This window comes from Heptranchias perlo, unplaced genomic scaffold (genome assembly GCF_035084215.1).
Source record: "Heptranchias perlo isolate sHepPer1 unplaced genomic scaffold, sHepPer1.hap1 HAP1_SCAFFOLD_44, whole genome shotgun sequence".
Lineage (NCBI taxonomy): Eukaryota > Metazoa > Chordata > Chondrichthyes > Hexanchiformes > Hexanchidae > Heptranchias > Heptranchias perlo.
The window spans coordinates 9,308,344-9,319,880 of NW_027139453.1; the positions used below are offsets into that span (position 1 = coordinate 9,308,344).

General features: G+C 44.6%; 1 non-coding gene across 1 annotated transcript; it reads left to right on the forward strand.

Annotated features, from left to right (window-relative positions):
• The first annotated feature begins 9,161 nt into the window (after positions 1–9,161).
• On the forward strand, positions 9,162–9,232 carry trnag-ccc (transfer RNA glycine (anticodon CCC)). The gene has a single exon. It is a non-coding gene; the product is annotated as a tRNA-Gly (tRNA).
• Positions 9,233–11,537: the final 2,305 nt, after the last annotated feature.

Below are 11,537 nucleotides of genomic sequence, written 5' to 3' on the forward strand. Positions count from 1 at the left end.
CGAAGTTAATTCCCTGAAAGGGAAAGTGACCCGTCTCCCACACTGAGAGCATTTGTAGACGGCAGCTATCTTCTGAGGATTTCCAATAAAACGGGATCAGCAGAGTTTCTGTCGTGTTGTGGTTATCACGTTCGCCTCACACGCGAAAGGTCCCCGTTTCGAAACCGGGCAGAAACTTTTTTGGGCCACCCCCTCTGCCTCCATGAATCGATCTCCTTTTTGCTTCGGAATCAGAGTCGGGTTCTTGCTGCCCGTATAATGTTTACATCCCTGGGGAAGACTTTTGGATTGCCTTTTAAGTTGGCCGCCAGTCTTTTCTCATACCCTCTCTTTGCCCCTCTTATTTCCCCTTTCAGTTCCGCTCTGAACTTTCTATATGCGGCCTGGTGAATGACTAAATAAAAGTTAGGATTTCCGTCAGCCTGAAACAGATAGTTATGTGTTGATTGATGGAGATTTGAACAACTGTTCGTCATTTTTCTGAGGTTCATGAGTATTGCGAAATGAATACAGCAAACTATTTTGTAGAAGTTAATTCCCTGAAAGGGAAAGGGACCTGTCTCCCACACTGAGAGCATTTGCAGACGGCAGCTATCTTCTGAGGGTTTCCTTTTACCACGAGAGTAGCAGTGTTTCTGTAGTGTCGTGGTTATCACGTTCTCCGACCAAACGAAAAGTCCCCGGTTCAAAACCGAACAGAAAGATTTTTGGGCTGCCTCCATGAAAGGGACACGTCTCCCACACTGAGAGCATTGGCAGACGGCAGCTACCTTCTGAGGGGTTCGATTAACGACATGAGCAGCAGAGTTTCTGTGGTGGTTATCACGTTCACTTCACACGCGAAAGGTTTCCGTCTCGAAATCGGGCAGAAATATTTTTGGGCCACCCCCTCTGCCTCCATGAATCGATCTCCTTTGCAGTTTGGTTCTTACTGCCCGTTTAATGTTTACATGCCTGTGGAAATCTTTTGGATTGCCTTATATAATGGCCGCCAGGCTATTCTCATACCCTCTCTTTGCCCCTATCATTTCCACTTTCAGTTCCCCTCTGAACTTTCTGTGTTCTGCCTGGTGATTGAATAAAAAAAAAAGTTAGGATTTCCGTCAGCCTGTAACAGAAAGTTATTATTTGATTCAAGGCGATCTGAACAACTATTCGTCTTTTTTCAGAGTTTAATGACTATTGCGAAATTAATACAGTAAACTATTTTGTTGAAGTTAATTCCCTGAACGGGAAAGGAAACCGTCTCGCACACGGAGAGCATTTGCAGACGGCAGCTATCTTCTGAGGGTTTCCTATAACAGCATGTGCAGCAGAGTTTCTGTCGTGTAGTGGTTGTCACGTTCGCTTCACATTCGAAATGTCCGCGATTTAAAGCCATGCAGCAACATTAGTGACCAGCCCCTCTCCCTCCATGAATGATCTCCTTATTGGTCCCGAATCAGAGTCGGGTTCTTACGACCCGTTTGATGATTCCGTGCCTGTGGAAGACTTTTGGATTGCCTTATATGTTAGCCTCCAGTCTATTCTCATACCCTCTCTTTGCCCCTCTTATTTCCACTTTCAGTTCCCCTCTGAACTTTCTCAAATTCTGCCTGTTGATTGAATTTTTAAAAAGTTAGGCTTTCCGTCAGCTTGAAATAGAAAGTTATTAGTTGATTAATGGCGCTTTGAACAATTATTCGTCTTTTTTCAGAGTTTAATGAGTATTGCGAAAATAATGCAGTAAACTATTTTGTTGAAGTTAATTCCCTGAACGGGAAAGGAAACCGTCTCGCACACGGAGAGCATTTGCAGACGGCAGCTATCTTCTGAGGGTTTCCTACAACAACGTGGGCAGCTGAGTTTCGGTCGTGTCGTGGTTATCACGTTTGCTTCACACGCGAAAAGTCACCGTTTCAAAATCATGCAGAAACATTTTTGGGCCACCCGCTCTGCCTCCATGAGTCGATCTCCTTTTTCGTCCCGAATCAGAGTCGTGTTCTGACTACCCGTTTAATGTTTACATGCCTGTGGAAGACTTTTGGTTTGCCTTTTATGTTGGCCGCCAGTCTTTTCTCATACCCTCTCTTTGCCCCTCTTATTTCCCCTTTCAGTTCCCCTCTGAACTTTCTATATTCTGCCTGGTGAATGAATAAAAAAAAAGTTAGGATTTCCGTCAGCCTGAAACAGAAATTATTAGTTGATTAATGGCGATTTGAACAACTATTCGTCTTTTTTCAGAGTTTAATGAGTATTGCGAAATTAATACAGTAAACTATTTTGTAGAAGTTAATTACATAAACGGGAAACGGACCCGTCTCCCACACTGAGAGTTTTTGCAGTCGGCAGCTATCTTCTGAGTGTATCCTATTGGAACTTGTGCTGCAGAGTTCCTGTCGTGTCGTGGTTATCACATTCGCCTCATACCCAAAAAGTCCCCGGTTGGAAACCAGACAGCAGCATTTTGAAAACGTTACCCACTAAAAATCAATAAGTTTGAAAAAAAGCAAAAATTCAGTCTGTGATTAAATGTGAATAAAATACCACACCTCACAGAACCGATATATTTTCCATTCTCTGTATAGTTCAATACAAACTCAAACACTACACATATACAGACAGTGTTTCATGCTCACTCACTTTGCCTGCACTAATGGTGCAGAAAGCCAGTCTCAAAGCTGCACATTGCCAATAATTTCCGTTGATTTGTGAGAGAACATTAAAGGATCCTGCAGTGCAGCTTCGGTTAATAACCACAGTTATAGACAGCATTGCGGCCGCGGCAACAAACTTCAGTTTTTCGATGTTCGATGTTCCCCAGCTCCCGGATTGTTTGAGGCCACGACAGAAACAACATTTAGTCCCTCTTTCGGCCCCGCTCTCTCCAATCACACGTTGCTGGAGGGAAGCTGCAATTCCCGCTATAGACAACGCATTACTGCCCATCCCTGGGAATCAAGACACCACCGAAGCTTTGACAACACATCACAGGCATCGTCTGTCCCGGAGCTGTTGCTCCGCAACAAAGGCAGAACTTACCAGCTGTTTCAAAATTGATAGCTTGAACACTGGCCTCTGATATCACTACCCGCTTTAAAAGTTTGATGCTTTAACGAATGAGCTGCACAGGCTCGCTCGTCGTTAAGTTACCATCTTAAATATTCAAAAGAGGACACTGAATTATCCCTCGAAGACGTCGAACGGGGGTGAGGGTCCCTGTTGTAAAATTATCCGTCACGTGTTGAGGGGTATCCTTGATTTTATTGAACATGATCTAAGAAACATGGACAACGAACTCGTGAGTTCAAAATTCTTCTTGTTTTTGCCAAATGTCTTGTCATTCGTTGGCACGAATTAAAATAACACGTTACCCAGTGACCCAAAAGCTAAACTTGTCCCACACGGGAGCTGGAAAAGGCCTCTCGACCTTTCACCGTATGAACATCTGGAAGCTGAATAATTTCACCCGTTACACAGTGACACCAGGCAGCATATTTCCATTCCAAATTTTCCCCACACGAAAATTGCAAACGATGAATATCCGCTTAACAAAAAGAATAATCGTATGTTTGGTTCCTTCGAGTTACAGATATCATCCCGGTCCCTTTGCCGTGACAGCTGACGCTGAGATCCCCCTCTCCCTCGAAAACAACGAAACTCGCATCTGCTCAAGCAAGACGGAAGGCCAGAGGCACCCTACTGCCCACATGGGAACACTAAGAAGTAGATATGTCATGGAACATACCAGTTGTACTTTGAACTCCGGTCAAAATGTCCGGATTGAAATGTTTGATTGTTGAAGGTGAAATTCGAACTCATAACCTCAGCACTCCCAGAGCCCATATTGCTTATATCAGTACCGAAGTATCAGTGCTTTTGTCAAACAGCTTGATTTTCAGTCTCTCAATAATCGCTTCGGGATCTTTCTCAAAGAGAAGCCACCAATCAATAGGCGTTTCGACAAATATCCGCAATGATCTTTAAAAGCCGTGGAATCTGAACAAAACCCCAAAAGATAAGAACGTTTAATTATATTATTATTAACTGAAGGACATTTTTTCATGATACTTCAAGGAGGATTTAGGCAAAGTGGGACCTGAGACTCAGAAACTCTCTCTGGGCTGTCCGTGACTTAAGAGATGGACTTTATTTCAGTTGAAAACTGAGGCACGGAACTTTCTCGTGGAGAAGTGTGAAAGAAGATTGTGGTTCGTGGCAGTTGCCGGGGAGATCCAGAGGAGAGGGAGAAAAGTCAAAGTCACAGCTGCGACTGCTCAAGTGCTCTGCTTAGCTGTGATATTTTAAAAAGTAATGTGCAGTACAGGGCAGTGTCCTGGACCCAATCATCTTCAGCTGCTTCATCAATGACCTTCCTACCATCATAAGGCCATAAATGGGGATGTTCGCTAATGATTGCACGGTGTTCAGTTCTATTTGCAACCCCTCAGATGAAGAAGCAGTCCGTGCCCGCATGCAGCAAGACCTGGACAACATCCAGGCTTGGGCTGATAAGTGGCAAGGAATATTCGCGCCAGGCAAGTGCCAGGCAATGACTGTCTCCAAAAAGAGAGAGTCTAACCATGTTCCCTTGACATTCAACGGCATTACCATCGCCGAATCCCCAACCATCAACATCCTTGGGGTTAAATTGACCAGAAACTTAACTGGACCAGCCACATAAATACTGTGGCTACAAGAGCAGGTTAGACGCCGGATATTCTGCGGCGAGTGACTCACCCCCTGACTCCCCAGAGTCTTTGCACCATCTACAAGGCAATAGTGAGGAGTGTGATGGAATACTCTCCACTTGCCTGGATGTGTGCAGCTCAGAAAACACTCAAGAAGCTCGACACCATCCAGAACAAAGCAGCCCGCTTGATTTGCACACCATCCAACACCGTAACCATTCACTCCCTCCACCACCGGCGCACTATGGCTGCAGTGTGTACCATCCATAGGATGCAATGCAGCAACTCGCCAAGGCTTCTTCGACAGCACCTCCCAAAACCACGATCTCTACCAGCTGGCAGGACAAGGACAGAAGGCACAAGGGAACAATAGCACCTGCACATTTCCCTCCAAGTCACACACCATCCCGACTTGGAAATATATGGCCGTTCCTTCATCGTAGCTGGGTCAAAGTCCTGGAACTCACTACCGAACAGCACTGTGGGAGAACCTTCACCACACGGACTGCAGCGGTTCAAGAAGGCGGCTCACCACCACCTTCTCAAGGGCAATTAGGGATAGGCAAAAAATGCTGGCCTCGCCAGCGACGGTCACATCCCAGGAACGAATAAAAAAAACCCTCAACCAAACAAACAGTCCTTTTGGATGGGTTCACTAATTGGGAATCGGATTTAACTGCTGTGGTTCCACACACGGTCCCACACTGCTGAACTCCCAGCCCCTTTCATCAGCACTCGCTGCCTTTCACACACCGACTGGATTTCAACATGTTGCTGTTCCATCTGAAATTCATCAACGGACTCTCTGCCAAAATATCGAGTGAATCCTAATGCTTGGTATCCTGGCAATTCCCCACGCTCACCATCAGTCTTTGGTCCTTCCAGCACGCTGCATGCATTGACAAAATCTGTTCTTCCACCGAATATTTGGCTGGATATTTTCAACATTCTCGATTTGGGTGCATGGGCAGGTCATATTGTATGGTCAGACTTTCTTGTCCTCAGAGTCCAGTGCTTTGCATTCAAAAAAAGAAAAGAAAAGCGCTTTTATTCTGACTCAGCTCAGACGAAAGATCATCGACCTGAAACATTAACTCTCTTACTGTATCTAAAGATTCTGTCTGACCTTCTGACGATTTCCATCATCCACTGTTATTATTTCAGATTGGCAACATAGCCAGTATTTTCATTTTCAATAAAAGTGCTTTCCAATTTTTGCTCATGTGACGCGGTGGCCCAGAGGTTAAGTCAATGGATTGTTAATCTATTGTGCTCTACACGCGGAGGTTTGAATGCGATCGTCGTCGATTTTTGTGTTGAAGTCTTGTTTCTCTCATTCACTCCATCCAGAAGGTGTGGCTGTCAGTCCCATGCTTCTCGAAACGGCAGACGGAGCTTTTTGCGTTGTTTGCTGCAATCGGCAACATTTCCTTCCACGAAGGAGTTGAGATTGTGATATCGCGACATATCAAACGGACAGCTGTGTCCTGATAAGAAGAGTTTATCTTATGGTCAACGAAAGAGAAACTAATCGAAGATAATTGTGATTTATATCCCGGATCATTTCGTGTCTGTGTCTATTTAAAAGGGATGTGCTGTAAGTCCCGGACCATTGCGTGTGCGTTTCACCCGATTTTCTTGATACCTTATTCGTTCTGAACTGTAATGACGATCCTCTCTCGAGATGAAGGTTCACCGCCTGCTTCGGGCAACTGATAGGACAAATAACAAAAACTGATGAGACCAAGTTCATTCCGCTGGGCTTCCATTCCAATCTCCGCACTCTATCCCCCATTCAGTCCCACCCCCGCCTGGACATAATAATCTGCGATATTCAGAAGGGAATGGAGAAGCCGAATATCATGGTTATAATTTTCTTGGTTCCTCAACACTGAATCGCATCAATTGTAATGATTCAGAAGGTAATCATAGAATCATAGAAGCTTACAGCACAGAAGGAGTCCATTCCGCCGTGGTACCTGTGCTGGATCTTTCGAGGACCTGTCCAATTAGACCCACACTCAGATTTTTCCCTGCCAATTAGTCCTCTTCAGGTACATGTCGAATTGCCTTTTTAATGATTCTATGGAATCTGCTTCCACCACCCTTCCAGGAATTGCGTTCCGGATCTTATCCAACCCTCAGTGTGAAAAAATTCTCCTCAATTCTGGTCCAGTTCTTTTCCCAATTATTTTAAATCTATGACCTCTGGTTACCGACCCACTTGCCAGAGGAAACAGTTTCTCCCTACTTGTACTTTCAAAGCCAGTCATTATTTTGAATATCTCTATTAGTTCTCCCCTTAACCTTCTCTGCTGTAAGGAGAATAATCCCAGCTTCTCCAATCTCTCCACATCACTGAAGTCCCTCTTCCCTGGTATCATCCAGGTCAACCTGCTCTGAATCCCCTTCAATGCCTTTTCATCCTAAAGTGTGGTGCCCAGAACCCCACATGTACTCCAGATGAGGCCTAACCATTGATTTGCAAGGATAAGTATGACTTCCTTTTTTTGTATTCAATGCCCCTATTTACAAAGCAAAGTATCCCTTATGTTTCTAAACCGCCTTATCAACTTGCCGTGTTTTGTGGATATGCACCCCCAGGTTCCACTGCTCTTGCACTACCGCCCCCCCCCCACGCATATAAATTGTTCCATTTAGATTATACTGCCTCTCCGTGTTCTTCTTCCAAAAGTGCATCACTTCACACTGATCTGTATTAAATCTGTCAAGTGACTGCCCATTTCACCATTCTGACCATGTCCTCCTGAAGTCTGCTACTATCTTCCTCACTGTTTACTACTTTTTCAAGTTTTGTAATATCCTCAAACTTCGAAACTGTACTCCCAATTCCCACATCCAAGTCATTTATATAGAACAAGAAAAGCAATAGTCCTAGTACCGACCCCTGGGGGATCCCACTGCGTGTTTCCCTCCAGTCAGAAAAACATCCGTTCACCACCACTCTCTGCCTCCTATCCCTTCGCCAATTACGTGCCCGTATTATAACCGGCCCTTTAACCCCACGTGCTTCTGGTTTTCGAATAAATCTGTTGTGTATTCATTTCTAAAATGTGACCTGAAAATAGCTATAACCCCGTTATCTTATTCTTAAGCAATGCGAATACAGATATTAAGACCGAGTGATAGATCAGGTTCATTCCCATTACCCGCAGGTGACGGGTCCGAGGAGGGAAAATCCCATCTGGGTTTATATTTTCCGAAAACGGAGACGGGAAATCGCAAAGATCATCCCGTCGAAATACAACATTTGACTGAAGACCCGACAGCCATGTCCCATCCAGACCTGGCCGTTCAAGGAAGCCTGATAAGTCCATCAGGGGAAAACACAGAGGGAGAAGAAATGCAGACAGAGATAGAGAGAAACACGCAAAGAAAATAATAGTATAAATCCCCACATTCGCTGATTAAGCTGAATTTAAGGTGCAGCTTAAATAAATCACATATCGTGAAAACTTATAGGTAAACATTTGGCTGGATTATCTCTTTATCTCTGAGAGAAGCACTTCCTGGTAATTACAGTTCTCATTTATTTCAGCATTTCGCACTATGAGTGTGAGTTGATTTCGAACTCCCAGTGAATTTCAAAGTCCATGCCTTGCCTCATTCGCTCGTTAACCCACAGGTACCGCGCGGCTGTAAAAGCAGGCTGCACAGGAGCTTTGCAGACTGCATATTCAAGACACATATCCAACGCTACACGTGAAACCTGCAGCTGTGTGTGCATTAGCGGTTCAGTGGTGGAACCCTCGTCTGCCGGTGGGAAACCAGGGCTTTGTTTCGAGGCCAATGCAGCATCCTTTACCTTTTCATTCTGCACACATGAGATCGCCTGAATTGGGATAAATTCACGTGCCGGCTTCAATCTGTAAAACTTCTTGAAAGATTATCTTCATTTCGTCTACGTGTGTTACGTGGACAATCCCTCTGCATTCTGTCCTCTGGTGCTCAAACATACTCTGCTGGAGTTAAGTCAAACCTGCCTTCTGCACCGCTGAAAAGATGTGAGAAACCAATTGGTGATTTTTGATTAAAAATGGGGACACAACGGGGCTCATCCGGTTTGAACCAGTGAAACTCCCTGAACGAGAATCAGACCCAAAGGCAACGGAGACGTTCAGCCAGAGTAAAATTCCACTCCCATATACCCGATCCGCCATCCTTTCGGAACGCTATGTCCATCCAATCTCGCTTTCTTGTACCATGTACGATGTAGAGCAATATCAGGCTCTACACCAATTATTTCATATCAACAATATTAGTCTTTCTTTATCAAATTCGTGTGGAATGTACGACTTGTAATATCAAGTAACACTTTGCAGAATGAACTGCGCTGAAACGACATTGTCGTCTTTCCCTGTATCGCCACAATATGGACTCGACCAGAAGTAAACTTTACTCAAATTGCTGCTTTCATTCACTGTGAGAGCGATGAGACGTAAGTGGACATTTGCAACAGCAAATGTGACAGCATTGGTGGTTCAGTGGTCGAATTCTCGCCTCCCACGCGAGAGACTCGGGTTCGATTCCCGGCCAATGCAGGATCGTTTTGCATTCTGCACCAATGAGCAACTTGGGAATTGGAGTCGGCCATTTATCCCCTTGAGACTTCCGCATTTCAATGAGATTATGGCTGATCTGTGACCGACCTCCATATAACCGCCTGAGCATCATATACCTTAATTCCTTTGGTTCACAAAAACCTATCAATCTCAGGTTTAAAATCAACAATTAAGCTCGCATCAACTGCTGTTTGCGAAAGAGAGTTCCAAACATCTACCTCCCTTTGCTTGAGGAAGTGTTTCCCAACTTCACTCCTGAAATTGCTGACTCCAATGTGAATGCGACGTCCCCTCGTCCCAGGCACCCAACGAGCAGAAATAGTTTATCTCTATCTACCCAACAATTCCCCTTAATATCTTGAAAACTTCGATAAAATCAGACCTTAACCTACCAAATTCCAGGGTAAACAACCCTAGTTTCTGTAATCTCTCGTCCGAATTTAACCCTTGGAGTCCAGGTATCATTTTAGTAAATCTACACTGCACTCCCTCCACAGCCAATATATCCTCCCTCAGGTGCGGTACCTGGAACTGAACACAGGTGTGGTCTAACCAGAGCTTTCATCAGCTGTAGCATAATGTCTATTCTCTAGTATTCTATTCCTCTCAATATAAAGGCCAGCATTACATTAACCTTTTTGATTATTTTCAGCACCTGTCCATGACATTCTATTGACTATGTAGCTGGACCCCTAAGTCCATTTGACCTCTACAGTTTCGAGCATTTCTTCATTTAGAAAGTATTCTGAAATATCCTCTTCAGGTCCAAAGTGGATGAACTCACACTGGACGAAATTGAAATCTATTTGTTACAGTTTTACCGATTCATTTATTCTATTCGTGTCTCTCTGTAATATTGTTCTTCCATCTGCACTGCTTACAGTGCTGCCCATCTTGGTGTTATCGGCTACCTTGGATATGTAGCTTTCTATCCTGTCATCTAATATCAATGAAGCCGCCTGATGGAAAATTCACATCGAGATTCAATCTCCTCATCAGCTTGAGACATTTATTTACTTCACATGTGCTTCGCCTTGGAAAGTTCCGCACTCTCTCCTCTGGATCTTAAAAATGCTCTAGATGTCATTCAATTCGACCAACAGCAAGACTGAAAAGGTATCAGAAGCCAATTGGTGACTTTTCACAAAAAGCCTCGTGGTTGTCAGGGTCGTCGTGGATTCGAACCCGGGACCGTTCGTATCATTAATCAATAAAATCCCCGAAGTGATGATCATTCCCCGAGAACAACAAACCACTGTCGCTACCGTTGTGCAGTCAGTATAAATGTCCGCTGCCTCCCATAGCCGATCAACCATCTTTCAGACCGCTTCTGTCCATCCCATCTCGTTTTCTATTCTGGTGTACAGCAATATCAACTTGTACACTAATTATTTCCAGTCACCAATATTAGTCTCCCTTTACCAAATGGTTTTGGCTGTCCGACCTGTATTATCAAGTAAGACGTTTCAGAATTAGTTGCTCTGAAACTACCTTGCTTGGGAGGATAGTGAGAGGTGTAGATGAACACAGGGACTTGGAGTGCATGTCCACAGATCCCTGACGATAAATGGACAGGTTGATAAGGTGGTTAAAAGGCATAAAGGACACTTTCATTAATTAGCCGAGGCATAGACTGTAATAGCAGTGAGGTTATGCTAGAACTGTATATAACATTAGTTAGGCCACAACTTGAGCACTGCGTGCAGTTGTGGTCATCACATTACAGGAAAGATGTGATTGCACTGGAGACTCGTGATTCCCCAAAACCTTTCTAACATCTACAATTCAGGAGTGTGATGGAATACTTTCCACTAGCCTGGATGAGTGCAGCTCCAACAAAACTCAAGGGGCTCGACACAGGAAAAAGCAGCCCACTTGATTGGCACATCATCCACCACCTTAAACATTCACTCCCTCCACCACCAGCGCACCGTGGCTGCAGTGTGTACCATCCACAAGATGCACCTCCCAAACCCGCGAACTCTACCACCTGGAAGGACAAGGGCAGAAGGCACATATGAACACCGCAAACTGCACGCCCCCCTCCAAGTCACACACCATCGTTACTTGGAAATATATCGCCGTTCCTTCATCGTCGCTAGGTCAAAATCCTGGAACTCCCTACATTGCAGCACCGTGGGAGAACCTTCACCACACGGACTGCAGCAGGTTCAAGATGGCGGATAACCACCATTTTCTCAAGGGCAGTTAGGATTGGGCAATAAGTGCTGGCTTTTCCACCGACGCCGACATCCCATGAATGAATAAAAAAATGTTTGGATTT